Source organism: Capra hircus, chromosome 1 (assembly GCF_001704415.2).
Source record: "Capra hircus breed San Clemente chromosome 1, ASM170441v1, whole genome shotgun sequence".
Lineage (NCBI taxonomy): Eukaryota > Metazoa > Chordata > Mammalia > Artiodactyla > Bovidae > Capra > Capra hircus.
The window spans coordinates 45,395,672-45,422,348 of NC_030808.1; the positions used below are offsets into that span (position 1 = coordinate 45,395,672).

The following is a 26,677-nucleotide window of genomic DNA, read 5'->3' on the forward strand; positions in this document are numbered from 1 at the left end:
GAAAGCTGCTTGCCACGTGGGCATGGCCACTGTGGAAACCAGCATGGCAGTTTCTCAAAAAGTGAAATACAGAATTACCATAGGATCCAGCAATTCCACTTCCAGGTATATACCCAAGAGAACTCAAACAGATACTCATACACTAATGTTTATAGCAGCATTATTCACAACAGCCAAAATAAGGAAACAACCCAAATGGCCATCAACAGGTTAATGGATAAACAAAGGTGAGGTATTGTACAATGGAATATCATTGACCTTTAGAAAAGGAATGAAATCTTGATACATATTATAATATGGATGAACCTTGTGAATATTATGCTGAATGAAATAAATTGTATACAAAAGGACAAATACAACTCCAAATATGTGAGGTACCTAGAGTAGGTAAATTCATGGAGACAATACGTAGAATAGGAGCTACCAGATGCTAGGAGAGGAGTGTTGGGGAGTAATTACTTAATGGCAATAGAGTTTCTGTCGGGGGTGATGAAAAAGTTCTGAGAATGGATGGTGATGATGGTTGCACAACAGTGTGAATGAACGTATTTAATGCACAGGATTGTACACTTAAAAATTAACATGGTTATAAGCATACACACTACCATATGTAAAACAGACAGCCAAAGGAAATTCGCTGTATAACTTAGGGAACTCAAACTGGGGCTCTGTTAACAACCTAGAGGGATGGGATGGGTAGGGAGATGAAGGGAGGTTCAAAAGTGAGGGAACATATGTATACTTATAGCTGATTCATGTTGATGTTTGGCAGAAACCAACACAATTCTGCAAAGCAATTATCCTTCAATTAAAAATAAATTTAAAATTTTTAAAAAGGGAGGGGATTTATGTACACCTATGGCTAATTCATGTTGACATATGGCAGAAACGAAACCAATATTGTCAAGCACTTACGCTTCAATTAAAACTATATAAATTTTTTAAATGAAAAAAACTAACATAGTAAGTTTTAAGTTATACATATTTATCACAATAAAAATAGAAAAAATAATCCACTGAATACTTAAACAACCTGATTTAAATTTTTTCTCTTTTATTTCCTTTTTTATTCTTCCCCATAAATTAAAATTTTTAACAAAAGCTAAGTGCAGAAAGTGGATCTTAGAAGGCAGGCACATGTACTTGGAACCATTTTTTTTGCTCTATTTTTTTAGCGCTTCAGCTATTACCAAGGATCAGACTCACACAAATCAAAAGCTTACCCAGTATCAAGTCTCCATAATCATGTGAAAGAGTCAGGTAATCCAGGGGCTCAGACAAGGCAGAGAGGATCTGGGGACACTGAAGTGGTTTCTCTTTCTTCTTGTGATGAGCACTCATTCTCTCGCCCAGAATGATAGATGAGCTTGCCAATGGAGGATATATGGGGTTATCTCACACAGTAAGGGAAAATTTTATTCATGATACATCTCTGTTTTATACCCTACCTTTCATATCAGTTTTCAAGGATACCTTGCTAAGAGCACTCCTGTTAGCAGAGATCATTAGCCTATTTACCCAGAGGTCCAGAATTACATTATGTAGGCAGTTAGGTTGGGTAATCTGCCTTCTTTCCCCTCGTCCAAAGTGGAGCACCCCTTGGTAGTTTGGGGCAACCTGAGTTGCCCAGCTACATTAACTTCTTCCTCCTCATTAACTAATTTATTATGATTGCACATGTGAACTAGTATGGGTGCATTTGTCTTCAGAAACAATTATTTAAGGTACAAACCTGGTATGATATTTTCATGGGAGTTTTCTACTCCTAAAGCTTGATCTCTAGACCTTTTAGTTCAGTTCAGTCACGTCCAGCTCTTTGTGACCCCATGGACTGCAGCACGCCAGGCTTCCCTGTCCATCAGCAACTCCCAGAGCTTACTCAAACTCATACCCATTGAGTCAGCAATGCCAGCCAACCATCTCATCCTCTGCCATCCCCTTCCCCTCCCACCTTCAATCTCTCCCAGCATCAGGGTCTTTTCAAATGAGTCAGTTCTTCGCATCAGGTGGCCAAAGTATTGGAGTTTCAGCTTCAGCATCAGTCCTTCCAATGAATATTCAGGACTGATTTCCTTTAGAATGGACTGATTGGATCTCCTTGCAGTCCAAGGGACTTGCGAGAGTCTTCTCCAACACCACAGTTCAAAAGCATCAGTTCTTTGGCGCTCAGCTTTCTTTACTGGAAAAACCATAGCTTTGACCAGAAGGACTTTGTTGGCAAAGTAATGTCTCTGCTTTTTAATATGCTGTCTAGGTTGGTCATAACTTTTCTTCCAAGAAGCAAGCGTCTTTTAATTTCAGACATTTACATAAGGAAAACTCCCCAGACAGGTGCATCAAGTATCACCCGGTGAGAATGAAAAAGAAAAGACGGGATTTCTAAGTCCTCACATAGCTCGACAAGGTCCCAGATCCAATGATCCAGATGTAAGGAACTACAGGCAATGAAAACCTAAGGGAAAAGGAACACTGCTTTCACATCAGTCACCTTTCAGGCCAAAAGGCACTGAAGGAAGGTATGCACTATTACTTCAGAAGGGCTTTCTGGGGTCTGCTTAGCGTATTCCATCTTTCTCATTCTCTGATATTAACTTTTACATCATCTCACTGCTTGGACTGCAGGATTCAGACATTTCTTTGCATCCCAGGTCAACCTTGACTTTAACAAGAACATAAATTTCTTCTTGCCCCAGATTCCTGGTTTGGCTTCAGCCCATTCCATACAGGTCCCACCTCTCAAGACCTGAGGCTGAATCAGAGGACTAGGTCTCCCACAAATCTGGGGGGGAAACCTGGGCAAAACTCTCAAAGCTTCACGACTGGCTGTAGGAGCAGCTGCCACCCCAAGCTGATCACCATGCAGAAAAAATTGGCCCTTTCACATTGCCAGCTTTCAGGACAGGGCTTCTCTCTGCTCTGTTCCTCCACTGAGCCAACTCCTTTGCAAATGTGGGTAGAAAAACAGTAGCAGGGAGAAACCAAGCCTCTTCAGACTCTCTTCAAACCTCTCTGATGGTGGTGAGTCTGGACTCTACTATCACTACCTAAGATTCTGAGATTAATAGTGGCGCCAGGTAGCCAAAGGGATGGAGCCAAAACTGGTGCTTCGGTTTTGAGAATATAGTGCCCCTAATTAATCCCATCTGGCTTCATATAATTATCTAAGCAGAAGTGCCTTTGGCATTATTTGAATCACAGATTGAGCTCTAACTTCTGCTGGTAGCTTTAGAGCCCGTTCTTCAAAGCATGCAGCAATGCAAGCAGAAGGAATAACTTGCTTCTTATAGACATATGCCCTGGACAGGGACATCTTCTGGATGAAATACTACCAGAAACAGAGTCAATAAGCACTGAAAAAATCCTTTTTGTAAATAGTGCCAAATACAATTTTAAAAACCTTATAAATCATGGAAGTTTAAAAAATAACAACATATCACAGTTTACAAAATATTTCCACCAATTTTCCCATTTGAAAGGAAAACAGGAAGTGTCACAATTTCCAATTTAAAATAACAGAAGAAAGAGTTAACTTTAACTGGGAAGAAGAAAGGATTAAAATATTCTGTCTCATCGGTAAATAACAGGGGAATAAATAAGAAAACAAACAACTAACTTAAGACCAAATTCCAACATCAGTTTTATACATATCCCTGTCATACAATGATGTATATGTCTCAACATGCTTGGTGGCAGGATTCATCTGGGTTCAGGTATTTCTGTTGTTCTTGTCATACAGGCTTTTCAGAAACTTACAATGGTAGGCAGTTTACTGAAGGAAAGAAAATTATTTGGTTTAAGCTATAGTTATTTTTTATATTTTTTAAGAGCTTCTGTTATGATCACACTTGTCCTTTATAATCTTTACATTTCAATCTGTGAAAAAAGAAAAGCAGGATTTTCACTCTATTTATATGCACATCAGAGAAGGGCAACAAAACATTTCAGTGAAACACTATGGCAGACAATCTGCTCCACTGCAGCAATGTGTTTGATGTGGGCTCTGGACACAAAGCAAACCCTCATAGTTGGGAAACGACAACTGATGTTTTGTCAAAGCCTGCCAGCCGCCAATGACCCTGACCTCCCTAATTCTGAGTGCCTGTCTCTTAGTGGTGGTTCCTTGTGTATGTAAGTGCCCCACCAGACTTATCTGGGTGGGTGGTCTATGGAATAGATGGAATTTATGGCCAGTTTTGCTCACAGACGGGCAACTACTTCAAATGCTATTGCTTGATGTTTGGTTGTGGAAAGGGACCTGGTTAATTCTCCCCAGAATCAAATCAAACACTAATACTCTGAGGCTATGGTTACTATCAGTATAATTCCTTTATGAGCAAGGGGAAGACTTACCAACACACAACAAATCCTTCAGACCCAAAATGAAAAAGGAATCACTTTTTGCCACTAAAAACAAAAAGAGGAAAGAAGAATGTTAGATGCCATCCTGTGTAAACCAATAGACAGCTTCTCTTTCCTCCCAAGAGTTCTATTCTCTCTCTAAATTTCTAACGTATATCAAATCACTGCATAATATTTCTCAAAACTTTGAATGTCAATAAAAATTTCAAAACAAAAACTATTTAAAAAAATTTTATTTTTACTTTATTTTACTTTACAATACTGTTCACTTACAATACAAAGCCATTATACCTTCAATTCAGAAAATGTAAATACCCTTGGTCTTCCAATACCATAAAGTATTGACATTATTTTCACTTAGTATGAATGAAGGCTATGAGAACTAGCTTTAACTGGGAGGAACAAGGAATTAAGACATCAACTCATTAAGGAAGAACAGAAGACTGAAAGTAAAGGGATAGGAAAAAATATAATCCATGCAAATAGAAATGAAAAGACAGATGGTTTAGCAGTATTTATATCAGAAAAAATAATTCTGTACAAAAGACAAACATGAGAATTATATAATGATTAAGGGGTCAATACAAGAAAAGAATATAGCATTTATAAATATATATAGATTTAATATGCTCTTGTTGCTGTTTAGTCACTAAGTTGTGTCCAACTCTTTGCTACCCCATGGACTGTTGCACAACCGCATGTCCTCTGTCCTCAACTATCTTCCAGAGTTTGCTCAAATTCATGTCCATTGAGTCAATGATGCTATCTAATCAACTTATCCTCTGGCAACCCCTTCTCCTTCTGCCTTCAATTTTTCCCAGCATTAAGGTTCTTTCCAATGAGTTGGCTCTTGACATCAGGTGGCTAAAGTGTTGGAGCTTCAGCATCAGTCCTTCTGATGAATATTCAAGGTTGATTTTCTTTAGGATTGACTGGTTTTATATCCTTGCAGTCCAAGGAAATCTTTAGTCCAAGTCAAGAGCCTTCTCCAGCACTACATTCTAAAGTATAATTCTCAGACCCTCAGTCTTCTTTATGGTTCAACTCTCACATCTGTACACGACTACTGGAAAAACCATAGCTTTGACTATATGGACCTTTGTCAGCAAATTGATGTCTCAGGAAAGTGATATCACTGTCTAGGTTTGTCATAGCTTTCCTGCCAAGGAGCAAGGGTCTTTTAATTTCATGGCTACAGTCACTGTCCTTAGTAATTTTTGAGACAAGGAAAATAAAATCTATCACTTCTTCCACTCTTTCCCTTTCTATTTGCCATGGAGAGACAGGATCAGATGCCATGATCTTAGGTTTTTTAATGTTGAGTTTTTAAGCCAGCTTTTTCACTCTCCTCTTTTACCCTCATCAAGAAGATCCTTAGTCCTTCTTCACCTTCCACTATTAGAGTGGTATCATCTGCATATCTGAGGTTATGGATATTTCTTCTGGCAATCTTGATTCCAGCTTGTGATTCACCGAGCCTAGTATTTCACATGACGTACTCTGAACATAAGTTAAATAAGCAGGGTGACAATAGACAGCCTTGACGTACTGCTTTTCCTATTTGGAACCAGTCTGTTGTTCCATGTCCAGTTCTAACTATTGCTTCCTGACCTGCATATAGGTTTCTGAAGAGGCAGGTCAGGTGGTCTGGTATTCCCATCTCTTTCAGAATTTTCCACAGTTTTCTGTGATCCACACAGTCAAAGGCTTTAGCATAGTCAATGAAGTAGAAGTAGATGTTTTTCTGGAACTCCTTTGTTTTCTCCATGATCCAAAAAATGTTGGCATTTGATCTCTGGTTCCTCTGCCTTTTCTAAACCCAGTTTGCATATCTAGAAGTTCTCAGTTCATGTACTACTGAAGCCTAAATTGAAGGATTTTGAACATAACCTTGGCTAGCATGTGAAATGAATGCAACTGTACAGCAGTTTGAACATTATATGGCATTGTCCTTCTTTGAGATTGGAATGAAAACTGACCTTTGTCAGTCCTGTGGCCACTGCTGAGTTTTCCAAATTTGCTGGTATATTGAGGGCAGCACTTTAACAGCATCATCTTTTAGGATTTGAAATAGCTCAGCTGGAATTTAATCACTTCCACTAGCTTTGTTCACAGTGATGCTTCCTAAGGCCCACTTGATTTCCCACTCTAGGATATCTGGCTCTAGATGAGTGACCACACCATCATGGTTATCCAGGTCATCAAGACCCTTTTTGTATAGTTCTTCTGTGTATTCTTGCCACCTCTTCCTAATCTCTTCTGCTTCTGTTAGGTCCTTGTGGTTTCTGTCTTTTATGGTGCCCATCCTTACATGAAAATTTCCCTTGATATCTCCAATTTTCTTAAAGAGATCTCTAGTCTTTCCCATTTTATTGCTTTCCTCTATTTCTTTGCATTGTTCATTTAAGAAGGCCTTCTCACCTCTCCTTGCTTTTTTCTGGAACTCTGCATTCAGTTGGGTGTATCTTTCCCTTCTTCCCACATCTTTTGCTTCTCTTTATTTTTTCAGCTATTTGTAAAGCCTCCTCAGACAACCACTTTGCCTTCTTGCATTTCTTTTTCTTTAGGATAGTTTTGGTCACTGCCTCCCATACAATATTACAAATTTCCGTCCATAGTTCTTTAGGTACTCTGTCTACCAGGTCTAACCCCTTTAATAATCAGAGCATCTAAATATGTAAAGCAAATGTTACCAGACATAAAGGAAGAAATTTATAGTAATATAATAATAGTAGGATACTTGAATATACCACTTAGACCAATGGACAGGCCATCTAAACAGAATATTAATAAGGAAGTAGTGGCCTTAAATTCTACATTACACCACATAGACTTAATAGATACCTGGAGCTTCCCAAGTGTTGCTAGTGGTCAAGAACCTGCCTGCCAGTGCAGGAAACATAAGAGATGTGGGTTTGATCCCTGGGTGGGGAAGATCCCCAGGAGGAGAGCATGGCAACCCACTCTAGTATTCTTGCCTGGAGAATCCCATGGACAGAGGAGCCTGGAGGGCTACAGTCCATAGGGTCACGGAGAGTCAGACATGACTAAAGTAACTGAGCACGCATGTAAAACATGCCATCAAACAAACAAAAACCCAGAATACACACTTTTTTCAAGTGTACTTGGAATTTTCTCCAGGATAGATAACATGGTGAACACAAAACAAGTCTCAGGAAGTTTAAAAAATGGAAATTATATTAAATATCACTTCCAACCACAACAGTATGAAATTAGAAATCAATTACAGGAAGAAAAATGGAAGAAAAAAACACAAACATGTAGAGATTAAACAACATGTTACTAATAAAATGAATCAACAAAGAAATGAAAGAGGAAGTCAAAAAATACCTTGAGATGAATGAAAACAGCAGTTAAACTTTTCAAAATCTGTAAGATATAGCAAAAGCAGTTCTAAGAAGAAAGTTAATAGCAATATAGGCCTGCCACAAGAAACAAGAAAAATCTAAAATAAACAACCTAACTTTCCATCTGACAGATTTAGAAAAGGCCCAAACTTAACAGAAGGAAGGAAACAATATAGTCCAGAGCAGAAATAAATAAAATAAAGCTCCCAAAAAACACACAATAAAAAAGATAAAATGAAACGAAGAACTGGTTTTATGAAAATGATAAACAACATTGATAAGCTTTCAGCCAGACTTACTAAGAAAAAAAAAAAGAGCCTAAATAAACAAAATTAGAGATGAAAAAAGTGAAGTAAAAGAAAAAGCCACATGCTTCATAAAGTGGCCTGTCCACCGTGGTATAGTTTAAGAGTGTTACCTAATGGAAAGGTTTATGGACAAAATATTTTCTCATACTTAAAGTACAACTTGAAGGTCATTACTTTCTTCTGATTAAACCTCCATTTAATGCTCCTGAAAATAAAATATACTACTGAAATACTGTTTGAGTACTTCACGGCTCATATAGAGCCATGCAGTCTATGCTTGCATTAACAACATCCTGAGCATCAAAACAAGGAGGAAAACTGACAGTGGCTGGTATTAAGATGGAGTCACTCCTGTCCTTTCTATGGCTACAGGACATGTGACTGGCAGCTGAAGTAAGCAAATTCCAATCACAAGGTAAGCTGTACTGTATTTCATTCAGAAATTGCTAAGAGGCCAAGAAGCAGGAATTCCTCTAGGGCAATCCCTGGAAACAGCTATGAAAGTAAAGCAGTATAGTTATATTTGCCCAGATTTAGTAAAAGAATTTAACAAGTATGACACGGAGAGGCCAAAGTATACTGGAATCAAGGCAATCTCGAAGAAAGAATTTTCCATTGATGTTGGTTATGACAGATCCTTGGAACCTGAAATCTTTTTTTCATCCAGAATTTGCTAATCTGGACTTTACCTACCTAAGAAGTAGTAGATGAGGTAATTCAGCATTATCTTATTGATGTCTGAGTTCTCTTAAATGAGTAAGAATACTGACCTCACTCAACTGGATGTGCAGAGATTTTTGAGTGTCACTTTTATATTTTGAAGGAAAAAATGACCAAGTAAATGATACATTTCAAAAAGGAGCCTCATACACAACAATGTGAATGAATTTAATGCCACTGATTAGAACATGTAAAATGGCTAAAATATAAATTTCTTGCTATATGTTACCACAACAAAAGAAATAATTTTTTTTTAATTCAAGTGGCCTCATGACACTTGCTATTATTTATTCACAGGACAAGGAATTCCAATAATTAGGAAATGCTACCAACCACACTTAAAGAAAATTGGTTTTTGCTGCAAGTGTTTTTATAGCTGAGAAGCTAGTACAGTTGACTCTTGAACAACAAGGGTTTAAACTGTGCAGGTCCACTTATATATGGATTTTTTCAACAGTAAATACTACAGTTCTACACATTTTGTAGTTGATTGAATTTGTAGATATGTAATCACATATATGGAGGAAGCATATATACAAAAGAACCACGAAGGGCTCACTATAACTTATGTTTTTGACTGAGCAGAGGGTCCACACCCCTACCCTCACATTGTCCAAGAGCCAACTGTGTATTTGATTAAGCCTAATTCCTTGGACTCCTTCTTGCCAAAAAGAAAAAAAAATTAATAGAGACAGCCTGTTGGATCTTTTTTTTAAAGCAATGCTCCAACATTCAGGTATTACCACACCAGTTTCAGCCTATGTTTACTGAAATTTTTTTCTGGTTCATGTCTTAAGCAGATTCCACTGGCCCAGCCTATGAGAGGCAGACACATAGTGTTTGCTGCAGGTGCAAACAGTACTCTGCTCAGACAAATATTCTAAGCCTTCTCCTATGGCAGAAATGAAGCAGACTGGCAAAGCCAATTAAATCTCTATTAGCTGATTTGAGGTGATTCGAATGGGTTTGTTCCCTCTTTGTTCTGTTTTTCTTTTCTCTTCCTCCCTTTTCCTTTTTTTGTTTTTTGTTTGTTTTTTGTTTTCTTTTGGGCTTTGTGTCTGGCTTCAAAATGTTTTCAAGGTTTTTCCATCTGTAGCATGTATCTGCTAGCAAGGTTATGCTCAAAATCCTTTAAGCCAGGCTTCGGCAATATGCGAACCAAGAATTTCCAGATGTACAAACTGGGTTTAGAAAACTCAGAGAAACCAGAGATCAAATTGCCAACACTGACTGGATCATGCAGTAAGCAAAGGAGTTCCAGAAAAACGTTCTGCTTCATTTACTATGCTAAATCCTTTGACTGTGTGAATCACAACAAACTAGAAAATTCTTAAAGAGATGGGAATACCAGACAACCTGACTAGTCTCCTGAGAAACTTACATGTGAGCCAAGAATCAACACGTAGAACTGGACATGGACCAACTGACTGGTTAAAAATTGGGAAAGGAGTACAAGGCTGTATTGTTACCCTGGTTATTTAACTTATATTCAGGGTGCATCATATGAAATGCTGAGCTAAATGAATCACAAGCTGGAATCAAGATTGCCAGGAGAAATATCAGTAACCTCACATAAGAAGATGACCACCATCCTAATGGCAGAAAGCGAGGAGGAACTAAAGAGCCTCTTGATTAGGGTGAAAGAGGAGAGTGAAAAAGCTGGCTTGAAATTCAGCATTCAAAAAACTAAGATCATGGCATCCTGTCCCATGATTTTATGGTAAATAGATGGGAAAAAATGGAAACTGTGACAGACTTTATTTTTTTAGACTCCAAAATAGCTGCACATGGTACCTGCAGCCATGAAATTAAGACTCTTGGGTTTCCCTGATGGCTCAGACAGTAAAGAGTCTGCTTGCCATGCAGGAGACCCAGGTTCTATACCTGGGTCAGGAAGATCTTCTGGAGAAGGGAACAGCAAGCCACTCCAGTGTTCTTGCCTGGAGAATTCCAGGGACAGAGGAGCCTGACAGGCTACATTCCATAGGGTCGCAAAGAGTCAGACACAACTGAGCAACTAACACTGCTCCTTGGAAGGATAGCTATGACAGTCCTAGACAGCATATTAAAAAGCAGAGACATCACTTTGCTGACAAAGGTCCATATAGTCAAAGCTATCATTTTTTCAGTAGTCATGTACAGATTATGAGTTAGACCATAAAGAAGGCTGAGTGCAAAGAACTGATGCTTTCAAGTTGTGGTGCTAGAGAAGACTTGAGAGTCACTTGGACAGCAAGAAGCTCAAACCAGTCAATTCTAAAGGGAATTAACCCTAAATGTTCATTGGAAGGACTGATGCTGAAGCTGAAGTTCCAATACTTTGCTCACCTGATGAGAAGAGCCACCTCATTGGAAAAGACTCTGATGTTGGAAGATTGAAGGCAAAAGGAAAAGGGCACGTCAGAGAATGAGATGGTTAGATAGCATCACCAACTTAATGGACATGAATTTGAGCAAACTCCAGGAGAGAAAGGAGGACAGAGGAGCCTGGCATGCTGCAGTCCATGGAGACTCAAAGAATTGGACACAACTTAACGACTGAACAACAACAGTGTATATCAGCACTTCCTCCCTTTTCTTGACCTTAGTTGTTTCACGTAGCTATAACAAAATATCATAGACAAGATGACTTAAAGAACATTTGTTTCTCATATTTATGAAGCCTGTGAAGTCCAAGAATAGGGTGTTGGCAGATTTGAAGATTTGGTCTTTAGTGAGGGCCTTCTCGCTGACTTGCAGACTTTTCACTCAGTTCAGTTCAGTCACTCAGTCGTGTCCGACTCTTTGCGACCCCATGAATCGCAGCATGCCAGACCTCCCTGTCCATCACCAACTCCTGGAGTTCACTCAGACTCACGTCCATCGAGTCAGTGATGCCATCCAGCCATCTCATCCTCTGTCGTCCCCTTCTCTTCCTGCCCCCAATCCCTCCCAGCATCAGAGTCTTTTCCAATGAGTCAACTCTTCGCATGAGGTGGCCAAAGTATTGGAGTTTCAGCTTTAGCATCAGTCCTTCCATTGAACACCCAGGACTGATCTCCTTCAGAATGGACTGGTTGGATCTCCCTACAGTCCAAGGGACTCTCAAGAGTCTTCTCCAACACCACAGTTCAAAAGGATCAATTCTTCGATGCTCAGTCTTCTTCACAGTCCAATTCTCACATCCATACATGACCACTGGAAAAACCATGGCCTTGACTAGACGCACCTTAGTTGGCAAAGTAATGTCTCTGCTTTTGAATATGCTTTCTAGGTTGGTCATAACTTTTCTTCCAAGGAGTAGGTTTCTTTTAATTTCATAGCTGCAGTCACCATCTGCAGTGATTTGGGAGCCCCAAAAAATAAAGTCTGACACTGTTTCCACTGTTTCCCCATCTCTTTCCCATGAAGTGATGGGACCGGATGCCATGATCTTTGTTTTCTGAATGTTGAGCTTTAAGCCAACTTTTTCACTCTCCACTTTCACTTTCATCAAGAGGCTTTTGAGTTCTTCTTCACTTTCTGCCATAAGGGTGGTGTCATCTGCATATCTGACGTTATTGATATTTCTCCCGGCAATCTTGAGTCCAGCTTGTGTTTCTTCCAGTCCAGCATTTCTCATGATGTACTCTGCATAGAAATTAAATAAGCAGAGTGACAATATACAGCCTTGACGTGCTCTTTTTCCTATTTGGAACCAGTCTGTTGTTCCATGTCCAGTTCTAACTGTTGCTTCCTGACCTGCATACAGATTTCTCAAGAGGCAGGTCAGGTGGTCTGGTATGAAAAGGCAAAATGATAGGATACTGAAAGAGGAACTCCCCAGGTCAGTAGGTGCCCAATATGCTACTGGAGGTCAGTAGAAAAATAACTCTAGAAAGAATGAAGGGATGGAGCCAAAGCAAAACCAATACCCAGCTGTGGATGTAACTGGTGATAGAAGAAATGTCCAATGCTATAGAGAGCAATATTGCATAGGAACCTGGAATGTCAGGTCCATGAATCAAGGCAAATTGGAAGTGGTCAAACAAGAGATGGCAAGAGTGAACGTCAACATTCTAGGAATCAGTGAACTAAAATGACTGGAATGGGTGAATTTGACTCAGATGACCATTATATCTACTACTGCGGGCAGGAATCCCTCGGAAGAAATGGAGTAGCCATCATGGTCAGCAAAAGAGTTGGAAATGCAGTACTTGGATGCAATCTCAAAAACGACAGAATGATCTCTGTTCATCTCCAAGGCAAACCATTCAATATCACGGTAATCCAAGTCTATGCCCCAACCAGTAACGCTGAAGAAGCTGAAGTTGAACGATTCTATGAAGACCTACAAGACCTTTTAGAACTAACACTCCCCCCCCCCCCCAACAAACAAAAGAAGACTTTTTTCACTGGATCCTCATAATGCAGAGAGAAGATCATCTAGTGTCTTTTCCTGTTCTTATAAGGATACCAATCCTATTATGGGGGCTCTACTGTCATGAGTTCATCTAAACCTAATTACCTCTCAAATTCTCCACCTCTTCATATTATCACATTGGGGGTAATGGCTTCAGTGATGGATCAGGGGAAACAGAAATATTCATTCCATAGCATGCATGACCCAATAATATTCCATTGTATACATAATACTACATTTCTTCAATCCACTCATTAGTTGATAGACATGTGGGTTATTTCCACTTTTTGACTACTATGAATAATGCTATTATGAACTTTTGTAGACAAGTTTTATGTGGCCACATTTTTCAGTTCTCTTGGGTATATAGGAGTGGAATTGCTAGCTCATATAGGGACTCCATGTTTAACCACTCAAAGAACCGCCAGTCTGATTTCCCAATGGCTGCACCATTTTACAATCTCATAAGCACCAACACTATTGTCTGTCCTTTTTTATTACAACCATCCATCCTAGTGGTACGCACTTTGTGACCCCATGGACTATAGCCTACCAGGCTCCTCTGTCCATGGAATTTCCCAGGAAAGAACACTGAAGTAGGAAGCCATTTCCTCCTCCAGGGGGAAACCCAGGGATCAAACCTGAATCTCCTATGTCTCCTGCACTGCAGGTGGATTCTTTACTTGCTGAGCCACTGGGGAAACCCTCCATCCTAGTGGTATCTTGTGATTTTTGATTTGCATTTCTAGTGTCTAATGATGTTGAACACCTTTCCTTGTGCTTATATCTTCTTTGGGGAAATGCCTATTGAACTCTGCCCATTTTTAATTGGATTATTTGCCTCTTTTTTATTGAGTATAAGAGCTCTTTATATTTTAGATATAAGACCCTTATCAGATATATGATTTGCAAATTTTTTTTTCCTTTTTGGATTATTTTCTTGGTAGTGTCCTTTAGAGCACAATTTTTTTTTTAATTTTGACAATAAATTGCTTTTTAAAAAAGCTTTTGGATGTCTGGATCCAGAGTAATATTTTCTTAACACATTATGAAAACTTTCATAGAGTTTTATAGCAGGTAGGAAGGTAATTTAGGACTACAGTACAAGAAGAACAAGAGAGGTTAACTGACAATTAAAAGGGAAAATATTTGATGAGTAGAAAATTGAATTTTCACATAGTTAATATATAAGATTAGAGCCTCTGTAATATATTTTACTTCTTTTCATATATGTAAATGTGCATAAAGCAAATTGAAAGGAGTTATTATATAAACACAAGTCAGAGAGGAATAAAATCCATGCTTGCCTCTAACCCTGACTATGTGGAACTAAAGGTAAAACAGAGTTGATTACTCAGATTAAAAGCTGGGGATCTATAAATGACAAATAGCTATATTAAAGAAATTATTAACTTTATATACTGAACCACTGCTAATGATATTTTAATTAATAAAAGTTGCTTTTGAAATAAAACTTTCTGGTTAATTTCTCCACTCCCTTTTGACTCTTTGGTAGTGAAAAAAATATTAAATTCAAAACACATCTGAAACTTTTATAACAGTTTATGCAGAGCATACAAAGTTCACAGTATATAAATTCTCCTTACCTCAAGAAAGGAAATGGGCAGAAGCAACCATGAACCACTCTTGTAGTCATTTCTGCTAAAATACTTCTCCAGTGTACTTTTAGCTATTCATTTCCTTCTTCTTTGTTGTAACAGACATATAACATTATGTTAGTTTCAGGTATACAATGTAATGATTCAATATTTGTACCTATTTCTAAATGATCATCACAATATCTAATTAATGTCTGTTACCACACACAATTACAAAAATTTTTTTCTTGTGATGAGAACATAAGATCTACCCTCGTAGCAATGTTCAAATATACAATATAGTATTATTAACTATAGTCACCATGCTGTACATTACTTTGATGGGACTTCTTCTGGAAGTTTATATCTTTTGACCACCTTCATTCATTTTGCACACCTTCTACCTCCTGCCTCTGCCATCCACCAGTAAGTTCTCTGTATCTATGAGTTCAGTTTTGAATTATTTTCTAGATTCCACATATAAGTGAAATTATATGCTGTTTTTCTCTGACTTATTTCACTTAGCATAATGCCCTCAGGTTCCATTTGTGTTATCATAAATGGCAATATTTCATTCATATTTATGGCTGAAAGTGAAACAGTGAAAGTGAAAGTCGCTCAGTGGTGTCTGACTCTTCGTGACCCCATGGACTATACATATACTATTCTGTCCATGGAACTCTCCAGGTCAGAATACTGGAGTGGGTAGCCTTTCCCTTCTCCAGGGGATCTTCCCAAACCAGGGATTGAACCCAGATCTCCCACATTGCAGGCAGATTCTTTACCAGCTGAGCTACAAGGAAAGCCCAAGAATACTGGAGTGGATAGCCTATCCCTTCTCCAGCAGATCTTCCCGACCCAGGAACTGAACCTGGGTCTCCTACATTGCAGGCAGATTTATGGCTGAACAATATATAAATCACATTTTCTTTACCCATTCATCCATTGATGGATATAAGTTGTTTCCATATCTTGGCTATTACAAACAATGCTACAATGAACATGAGGGTACACCTATATCTTTTCAAGTTAGTGTTTTCATTTCCTTCAGGTAAATACTAGAAATGGAATTCTTGGATCATATTGTGGTTCCATGTTTTAATTTTTGAGCAATCTCCATATCATTTTCCATATTGGCTGCACCAATTTGCATTCCTGCCAACAGTGCATAAGGATTCCCTTTTATTCACATTCTCATCAATACTTGTTATTTATTGTCTTCTTACTAATAGCTACTCTGAGTGGATGGAGTAATGACCTCTCCAGTTTTCAGAACATCCAGTAGTGGAGTATGGTGCTTTGGAAGCAAAAAGGACAAAAGATTTCTCATCAGTTAGCTGAGATTCAGGATCATGGAGAACCTGCAGTCAAGAGTCGGGGATGGAGAAGGTTGGCCAAGACCTAGGCATGCAGCTATGCAATATGCTAAGCCGGCAGACATCATTCCATGCCCTACCTGATGCCTGCTGCTTCCTGCCTAAAAGTTCTTGTGTGTATATCTTAAATCCCCAACTGTGTTGCGATCTCCTTGAGGACCTTATCATATGTGAGGTTTCTCTCCTTTTAGTACAATGTTGGACACAAAGTGCACACTTAGTAACTGAGAAACAGATTACAAATTTGCCATGTCATCTACCAGCCTCCTCATTCTTTTCAGAACTGTAAACAAGCACAAATACATCTCAACTCTGCACACCAATGATGATGATGGAGTTTTTGTTCTAAAGTGGAAGAGTGACATGCCACCGTAGGGATTTTTTATTGCTGCATAAATTACTCAGATGGTAAAGAACCTGCCTGCAATGCAGAAGACCCAGGTTCGATCCCTGGATCAGGAAGATCCCCTGGAGAAGGAAATGGCAACCCACTCCAGTATTCTTGCCTGAAGAATTTCCCGGACATAGGAATCTGGCAGGCTACAGTCCATGGGGTCACAAAGAGTCACACAAGACTGAGTGACTTTGACATGCAGACTACTGACCACATAAACTATGGTTGATCTAATGGAGTCAGGAGACAGGGTGTGATGGTGAGACCCAATGAGAACATCAAAACTCACTCACTAAAGGGACCTCATTCTTTTCAGAGGCAGCTAGAGGATGTGTGAGATGTGACTTTAAGTTCACTAGAGCTGAGGCTTAGCATGAGGCTTCACGGGGACCCCTTAATGTTTAGATTCACTTAATGTTAACAGCCTTTTTCTTGGGAAAAAATAAAAATAACAAAAATTAAGTGTTAATGTTTTCATGCAAGTACCACCAAAACCTACATAAAACTTCCTCAAAATTAAATTTTATATTATTGTAACATTGGAGCAATAAAAAGGATACTTTCAGAATTATCATGAAAAAGATTTGTCCATAAACTGTGACATCTTGGTGTTAAAGAGCATCATTAAAGAGCAGAGAGGTTTTGCACAACAAAGGAAATCATCAACAAAATGAAAAGGCAACTTACCAAATGAGAGAAAATATTTCAAAATCAAATGTCTGATCAGGGAATACTATCCAAAATATATGAAGAACTCTTACAACTCAAAAGCAAAAAAGTCAATCTGACTGAAAAATAGACAGAGGCTATGAATGGACATTTTTCCAAAGAAGACATACAGATAAACAACAGATACATGAAAAGGTGTTCGGCATCACTCATCATCAGGGAAATGAAAATCAGACCCACAACGAGATACCACCTCACACCTGTTAGATTAGACCCTGGTAGGTGTCCAAAAAGGTTAAGCTAAAGGCCCATCTGAGAAAATCACTCCATGATACACCCAAATCACGCTTCACCACTGGTAATGGCCTAAGTCCTTAGACCAGGCTTATGCACTGCATTAGTCAAGGTTCTCCAGAGAGAAACAGAACCAACAGGAGACTCAGTATGAGGAATTAGCTCACATGATTCAGTTCAGTTCAGTTCAGTTGCTCAGTCGTGTCCAACTCTTTGCAACCCCATGAATTATGGAGGCTGAAAAGTCCATAGCCTGCTATCTGCAACCTAAAGACCCAAGAAAGCCAGTGGTATAAATTCCAGTCTAAGAGCAGAAGAAGATCAATGTCCCAGCACAATCAATCAAGCAAAAAAGAAAAAAGAAAAAAAAAAGAAGAGGTGAATTCCTATTTCTTCTATATTTTGTTATATTCAGATCCTCAATGGATTGAATGATGACATCTACCCTCACTGGGAAGGGCAAACTGCTTTAATGAGTCACCAATTTAAGTGCTAATCTCATCCAGAAACACCCACAAAGACACATTCAGAAATAGTTTAATCTGAGCATTCTGTGGAATCGTCAAGTTGACACGTAAAATTAATCATCACGTGTACTTTCTTCTTTCCTTCATAATGATTTGTCCTTAGTTCTAAAAGCAAATGACCATACACAATCTTTTCCCCAAACACTTCCATTTTGACTGATAACCAAGATATTTACACTGGAATCCCCATTACAACATTAAAAAAAAAAAAAAAAAAATTCAGGACCTGCTACAATCAGACCCCTTCCATCTCCACAATCAGACCTCTTCCATCTCTCCAACCTGATCCCTTTTGCTCTCTGTAGTGGGTTGATTGTGTCCATGCAAAAGATACGTCTAAGTCCTAACCCCTGGTACCCAGGGGTTATGTGACCTCATTTGGAAATGGAGCTTTTACAGATGTAATTAAGTTAACGATCTTTGGAGATGATTACTTTGGATTCAGGGTGAGCCCTAAATCCAATGACTGGTGTTCTTATAAGAAAAAGAGAAAATTTAAGATACAGAGACACAGAGGAGAAGGAATTTTAAGATAGAGGCAGAGACTGGAATAATGCACCTACAAGCCATGCAACCAAAGACTGCTGACAACCACCAGGAGCTAGGAGAGAGGCATGGAATGGTTTCTCCCTCAAAGTCTCGAGAGGGAATCAACTCTGTAACACCTTGATTTTATTTATTTATTTATTTTTAATTTTTTTTTAAATTTTTTAAATTTTAAAATCTTTAATTCATACATACGTTCCCAAACATGAACCCCCCTCCCACCTCCCTCCCCACAACATCTCTCTGGGTCATCCCCATGCACCAGCCCCAAGCATGCTGCACCCTACGTCAGACATGGACTGGCGATTCAATTCTTACATGACAGTATACATGTTAGAATTCCCATTCTCCCAAATCATCCCACCCTCTCCCTCTCCCTCTGAGTCCAAAAGTCCGTTATACACATCTGTGTCTTTTTTCCTGTCTTGCATACAGGGTCGTCATTGCCATCTTCCTAAATTCCATATATATGTGTTAGTATACTGTATTGGTGTTTTTCTTTCTGGCTTACTTCACTCTGTATAATTGGCTCCAGTTTCATCCATCTCATCAGAACTGATTCAAATGAATTCTTTTTAACGGCTGAGTAATACTCCATTGTGTATATGTACCACAGCTTTCTTATCCATTCATCTGCTGATGGACATCTAGGGTGTTTCCATGTCCTGGCTATTATAAACAGTGCTGCGATGAACATTGGGGTACATGTGTTTCTTTCAATTCTGGTTTCCTCGGTGTGTATGCCCAGCAGTGGGATTGCTGGGTCATAAGGTAGTTCTATTTGCAATTTTTTAAGGAATCTCCACACTGTTCTCCATAGTGGCTGTACTAGTTTGCATTCCCACCAACAGTGTAGGAGGGTTCCCTTTTCTCCACACCCTCTCCAGCATTTATTGCTTGCAGATTTTTGGATCGCAGACATTCTGACTGGTGTGAAGTGGTACCTCATTGTGGTTTTGATTTGCATTTCTCTAATAATGAGTGATGTTGAGCATCTTTTCATGTGTTTGTTAGCCATCCGTATGTCTTCTTTGGAGAAATGTCTATTTAGTTCTTTGGTCCATTTTTTGATTGGGTCGTTTATTTTTCTGGAATTGAGCTGCATAAGTTCTTGTATATTTTTGAGATTAGTTGTTTGTCAGTTGCTTCATTTGCTATTATTTTCTCCCATTCAGAAGGCTGTCTTTTCACCTTGCTTATATTTCCTTTGTTGTACAGAAGCTTTTAATTTTAATTAGATCCCATTTGTTTATTTTTGCTTTTATTTCCAGAATTCTGGGAGGTGGATCATAGAGGATCCTGCTGTGATTTATGTCTGAGGGTGTTTTGCCTATGTTCTCCTCTAGGAGTTTTATAGGTTCTGATCTTACATTTAGATCTTTAATCCATTTTGAGTTTATTTTTGTGTACGGTGTTAGAAAGTGATCTAGTTTCATTCTTTTACAAGTGGTTGACCAGTTTTCCCAGCACCACTTGTTAAAGAGATTGTCTTTACTCCATTGTATATTCTTGCCTCCTTTGTCAAAGATAAGGTGTCCATATGTGTGTGGATTTATCTCTGGGCTTTCTATTTTGTTCCATTGATCTATATGTCTGTCTTTGTGCCAGTACCATACTGTTTTGATGACTGTGGCTTTGTAGTAGAGCCTGAAGTCAGGCAAGTTGATTCCTCCAGTTCCATTCTTATTTCTCAAGATTGCTTTGGCTATTCGAGGTTTTTTGTATTTCCATACAAATCTTGAAATTATTTGTTCTAGTTCTGTGAAAAATGTGGCTGGTAGCTTGACAGGGATTGCATTGAATTTGTAAATTGCTTTGGGTAGTATACTCATTTTCACTATATTGATTCTTCTGATCCATGAACATGGTATATTTCTCCATCTATTAGTGTCCTCTTTGATTTCTTTCATCAGTGTTTTATAGTTTTGTATATATAGGTCTTTAGTTTCTTTAGGTAGATATATTCCTAAGTATTTTATTCTTTTCATTGCAATGGTGAATGGAATTGTTTCCTTAATTTCTTTTTCTACTTTCTCATTATTCGTGTTTAGGAATGCAAGGGATTTCTGTGTGTTGATTTTATATCCTGCAACTTTACTATATTCATTGATTAGCTCCAGTAATTTTCTGGTGGAGTCTTTAGGGTTTTCCATGTAGAGGATCATGTCATCTGCAAACAGTGAGAGTTTTACTTCTTCTTTTCCAATTTGGATTCCTTTTATTTCTTTTTCTGCTCTGATTGCTGTGGCCAAAACTTCCAGAACTATGTTGAATAGTAGCGGTGAAAGTGGACACCCTTGTCTTGTTCCTGACTTTAGGGGAAATGCTTTCAATTTTTCACCATTGAGGATAATGTTTGCCGTGGGTTTGTCATAGATAGCTTTTATTATGTTGAGGTATGTTCCTTCTATTCCTGCTTTCTGGAGAGTTTTTATCATAAATGGGTGTTGAATTTTGTCAAAGGCCTTCTCTGCATCTATTGAGATAATCATATGGTTTTTATTTTTCAATTTGTTAATGTGGTGAATTACATTGATTGATTTGCGGATATTGAAGAATCCTTGCATCCCTGGGATAAAGCCCACTTGGTCATGGTGTATGATCTTTTTAATGTGTTGTTGGTAACACCTTGATTTTAAACATCTACCCTCTGTGAGACAGGGCATTTCTGTTGTTTTAAACCACCAAATTTGTAGTACTTTGTTACAGCAGCCCTAGAGAAGAATACTCTAGCTAATAGTCCTCTCATTGTCCCTGAAATACATCAACCTCTTTCCCACCTCAGCACCTTTCCTTAACTATTCCCTCACCCACCATGTCATACCCTTCACCTTTTCACTTGTCCTTCCTAGCCTCTGGGACCTCTCTCAGTCCTACTTATTCCAATCCGTCTTCTCCAGCTATTCCTATCCACTTACGTTCTTAACTGTTCACTGTACTATGTATTATATACAGTCTTCCCCTCCTACTTAAGGTTCTATGTCTTGTTTCCCTAAACAAATTGAAAGCTCCATGAAAGCAGATTGTTATGCTATAACCTTAAATTTAGCAAGCACTTGACAAAACCATATTTAATTACTGCATAGCATCAGATAAACCAAGAGGAAGGGCCTCACAGCTGTAGTACCACCAATACTATACAGCAGAGATTTGAACAATATTGTAAATTCCAGCTATATTTCAACTTAGAAATAATTTTAAAAACACAAATCTCAGTGACATTACTGCAGACTCCTCCCCAGATTCTATACCTCACAGGTTGAACTTATATAGCCCAATTAGAACAGAATGAATGGGAGCAAGTCATTCTCTGTGGTGCTGCTCAAGGCTAAACCTCACCCTCAAAGCTATTACAGTCACCTTGTCATTGCTTTATGAAATAAAAAGGGAACCCATGAGAAGTTACTATAGCAAAGCTAAAATTTCTACAGCATTATAGTAACAGTAATTTGAAGATCTTTGATGCATTTAGGTTGCAGAGGTTTGAGGCTGCTGAGCTCAATGTTAATTAAAAAGAAGACTCATAGCAAAAGAAAAATTTTCCAATCTTCCTTTGTGATCCAAGCATGAAGGAAATATTTTCTCTTATTGGAATGGCCTTGAATGGATATTTGCAAATTATCTTTCCTTTCTTCTTTCTTTGGTCTCAACCAATGACTTTAGATGAACTCTGTTAGCTGCATTCCTTACGTACCTATTTTCAGGAATCTCAGGTAAGAATCCTTGACTCAACCCTTTGTAAAATGTAGGTAACCTGAGGTCTTCAAGTGCAAATCTAACATGCTGCAGGGAAGAACCAAGAATGGAGTTATGGACCAAGTGTTAGAGATGCTGTTAGGACAAGATACACAGGACACTTCCCCCTCTGGCCTCTCTTGTTAGTACAATATGAGTTGTAATGGTACTAAGTGAGCAGAACTGGGAAGTTACATTATCAAGACAAAAAATCTTCATGGAAGTTTCCCTTTCTGAGTCAGACTTGAGCCAGGATATTGCCTGCCTCACATTGTATAGCAGAATCCACGTGACCAAAAAAATCTTAGGGATTCCCCAAGCCAAGAAGTCATTGCCTCCCCTAAATTATCCCAGAATCCAAAGGGGAATGGCTACTAGATCCTGGTGATACAGCTCTTTCACTTACCTCAAGACTAGCTGAGCAAAGATTTCACATCAGCCTCCATGAGTCCAATAGAGAGAACTCCACAGCTCATTAACCCTCTCCCCCTGGCCTGCCCACCACATGCCACCCACAGCCACTGGAGCTGTAGAACTGCCACAGCGAGAGTTTACCCTTTCTCCTATTTTATATTTGGTCAGCACAAATTCCCAGAAAAACTGAATCTCAAGAGACTCTCACAATTTCTCCCTTCCTCCCTCCGTCTCCTTTTCCTCCTCCTCACGTGCATGCATACATTAGAGAAGGTGGTTTGGCATATTTTTCCTTTACTCATAATTTACATTCATTCAATAGTTTATCAAGCATTAAAAAAAAAAAACTTTTATAAGACACTGGGGAAAATGCATTGACCTCTTTGTGTGTCAATGATTACCATATGCAGAGCCCTCTTTCTCTGTCTGTGGCTACAGCACACACACACACACACACACAGAGCTGGCCAGATAGCTGATGGGCACAAAAGTCACCAGCCACCATTGTGCTGGGCCTTCAGGCCTTTACAGGAATTATCCACACTCCAGGTCTACAGATTATTCTGTACCTTTTAGAATAGCGGTTCTCAACCTGGGTGCACATTAGAATCACTTGAGAAGTTTTATTTAAAAGGTAATGCCTGCCCATTCTGGGGATTCTGGTTTGACTGACTGGGAACGGTTTTCTAGGATCAGTGGATTAGTCTTGAGGAGGCTATGACGTACAGTCCAGGTCAAGTAAACCTGGAGGCCGGGGAGTGTGGGGGGTGCACTGGGGAGGGCAGGTCAGAGTTCCAGCCTCTTTCTTCCAAAGGCCCATAGACTCTACGTAAATTCATATTGGCAACTAGGTTTAGGATGAAGTGAGATGCTAACTCCTCTCACTATAAGTATCTTAACTCTCTCTGCCCACCAGTTACAGCTATTACCTTTTCACTTGCAGTCAAAAGCAAATATAAAAAAATTTGTTGTAAACAGCATTGTTTCTCCTTCCAGCTACTGTCTCAGTAGGAAGATGTAACTGTTGTCATTGCGTTATTACAGTAAAAAGATAGCATTTCAAGGGACATTAGAATGTATTGATCATGCAATCATGTCTTCTATTCACTCATTTTTCTCTAAATTCAAGGCTGGAAAAGGGGTCATGATGTTCCTGTTTTGTGCAACTATAGCCTATTTTAATTAGAAGCAAGCATAGATAATTATCTGAAGAATCTTCTTCTATTACAGGAAGCAAATTGCTTCTCCTAAAAATATTAATAAATAACACCCTTAAGTGACACATGGTCATAACCCTGCTCCAAGGGAGGACGAGGCAAATTTATCAGGTTTTCCTCTGTTTCATTAAATTCCCCACTCTTTTCAGAGCCTGCAATTTAATTGCAGGGAGAAACTATAAATGACCCTGCAGAATGCTTGTGGAAGAATTAGCCATCATCTTTATTTATGAGTATTCTAAACAAAGAATCTAGCAAATATGGACACAGTCCATGTCTTCCAGGCCACACCAACTGGGGGTAAAAATAGGGTCACCATATGTTATAAACAGGAATTGTTGATTTTGTTCTCCATTTACTCTGCCAAAACTCTCATCCTCTCAAGATAATGCTCAAAGAATTATGGGAGTTTTCAGGGGCTACAGGAGCTAATGCTTGTATTTGATATGGATGTCTGCCCTTTCCCTCTGTCATGCTCAGACTCAGTAAAGCTAAAGTGCTTGTCTTGGACAGCACCAGAATTGAGAGCTACACCATCACCACCTTTATCCCTGGAGTGGCTGCTATTACACAGCTGATGCTGTCTGATGCAGTCAACACCTGTGGAGGTTCTAGCAGAAGGGCTGTTTCTCTTTTGGCTCCTTCTTAGGGTAACCTTACCTTGGGACTTAAGTATGACTCCATGGAGTCTAAGCTGGAAAACAATACAGACAAAAGGCATTTGCTCTATTTAAAATCATCCCTTCCCTCTGGCTTTGCACCATTCTTCCACAATCAAGCTTTTATGTCTTCATTTTCTCCAATGAAATTGTTTATTGTGACACTTCAGTTTACCTATTTATCCCTCTCCACCCCTAGTCCTCCAAATTATTCATTCATTCATTCAACAGTTAGACACTGTTGTGAACAACAATGACATGGACAAGTACAGTCCTTTCCTTGAAGACTGAGTGCCATGAGCAAGTTGTCTGGTGGGGAAGTTGGGGATGCTATGAGTTCTTAGAGGATGGGCAATTTTTCATATGTGCATAGGCAAGGAACAGTTCTCAAAGGAAAAAATGGCCTCGAAATAGAAACTATTTAATAAAAGAAGGAGTAGGAGCTTGGCAGGCAAAGCAGAGAAAGATCCAGAGCTCAGAGACGAGAGAGTGTGTGTTGGCAGGTGGGATGAGGAAGGAGCAACTCCAGACATAAAGAGCACCATGCACAAAGTCTCAGAGGTTAGGTAGAACATTTCAAATTCCAAAGACAATCTGTAAGACTGACTTCCACAAGTTTGACCTTTCTACACCAATAACTTGTCATCAGAAAGGGGACAAAACGACTGATTTGGCTTGCTTTCCCGAGTTTTTCTTTGAGAAGGTGTTAATTAAGTAGGAACAGGCTCTACAGACAGATGGAAGCAGAGTTGCCAGAGAAACTACAGAAGTAAAGTTGCTCAGTCATGTGTGACTCTTTGCAATCTCATGGACTGTACTCCTACCAGGCTCCTTCATCCATGGAATTTTCCAGGCAAGAGTACTGGAGTGGGTTGCCATTTCCTTCTCCAGGGGATCTTCCCGACCCAGGGATTGAACCCAGGTCTCCTGCACTGCAGGCAGACTCTACCCTCTGAACTACCAGGGAAGCCCGAGAAACTAGAGAATCCCCAGTTAAATCTGAATTTCAAGGACTTCCCTAGAAATCCAGTAGTTGAGACTTCACCTTCAGTTCAATCCCTGGTTGGGGAACTAAGATCCCACATGCCTTGCAGCCAAAAAAAAAACAACAAAAAACAAAACAAAAAAACATAAAACAGAAGCAATATTGCAACAAATTCAAAAGAAGATTTTTTAAATGGCCCACATCCAAAAAAACAAATCTGAATTTCAGATTATATATATTTGTGTATATATATGTAATATGTAGTATTTAAGAACAATTATTTTTAGTATGAATGTCTCAAATATTGTATGACATATACTTATACTAAAAATTACTTGATGTTTATCTGGAATACAAATTTACCTGGCTGTACTATATTTTTATTTGCTAAATCTGGCAACAGTAGTCATGAAAGTGACCACAAACTTGGTCACATTTGCTGGAAAATCAACTGGAAAAAGAAGAGATAAGATTGCAAAAGCAGACATCAATGGTAAAAACATAAAAAACATGCATCTCACAGAAAAAAGGACTACAGTAGGTCAAGCAAATTTTCTTGTCTGAATTCTAAACAACTAAAACCCATGAAGAAGGCCTTACAATAGTGTATAGAGGATTCTTTGCCAGAAGCAATTTCTAAGATAGGACTGCAGAGGAAGGACCCCTAAGACCGAGTCCCCAACTCACTAGCAGTTGTCAGCCAGCCAACGAACCTGATGCCAACAGCAAAGAGACAAATACAGTCATCAAACAGCAGGATCAGCCATCCTTGGACTCTTGGTCACACCCAGCCAAGGCAGTGACCGCATCATGCGTCTCAAGAATTCTGATGGATGAAAGCACATTTAAATGCATGTGTATTTATCTTCTGGCTGCTCATTATAATACATCCTTATGCCCATGTCTCATGGTACAGTCCCGATACACAGGCACTACCTCTAGAAAGAAATGGATGAGAATCAGCATATCAACTGGGAGAAGAAAAGTTTAAAGCAGCAGGAAACAACATAGATCAGGAATAAAATAGCAAAATAAGATTTTCTGCTTTCTTAGTTTTGATCTGAATAACAGTAGTGTTTGATGAAGAAATTAAACGGGAAGAAGTGAAGTCATAATTTTTCATAGAT

The 26,677-nt window shown here is 38.9% G+C and overlaps 1 pseudogene; it reads left to right on the forward strand.

Annotated features, from left to right (window-relative positions):
• Positions 8,300-8,777, forward strand: LOC102169627 (annotated as a pseudogene).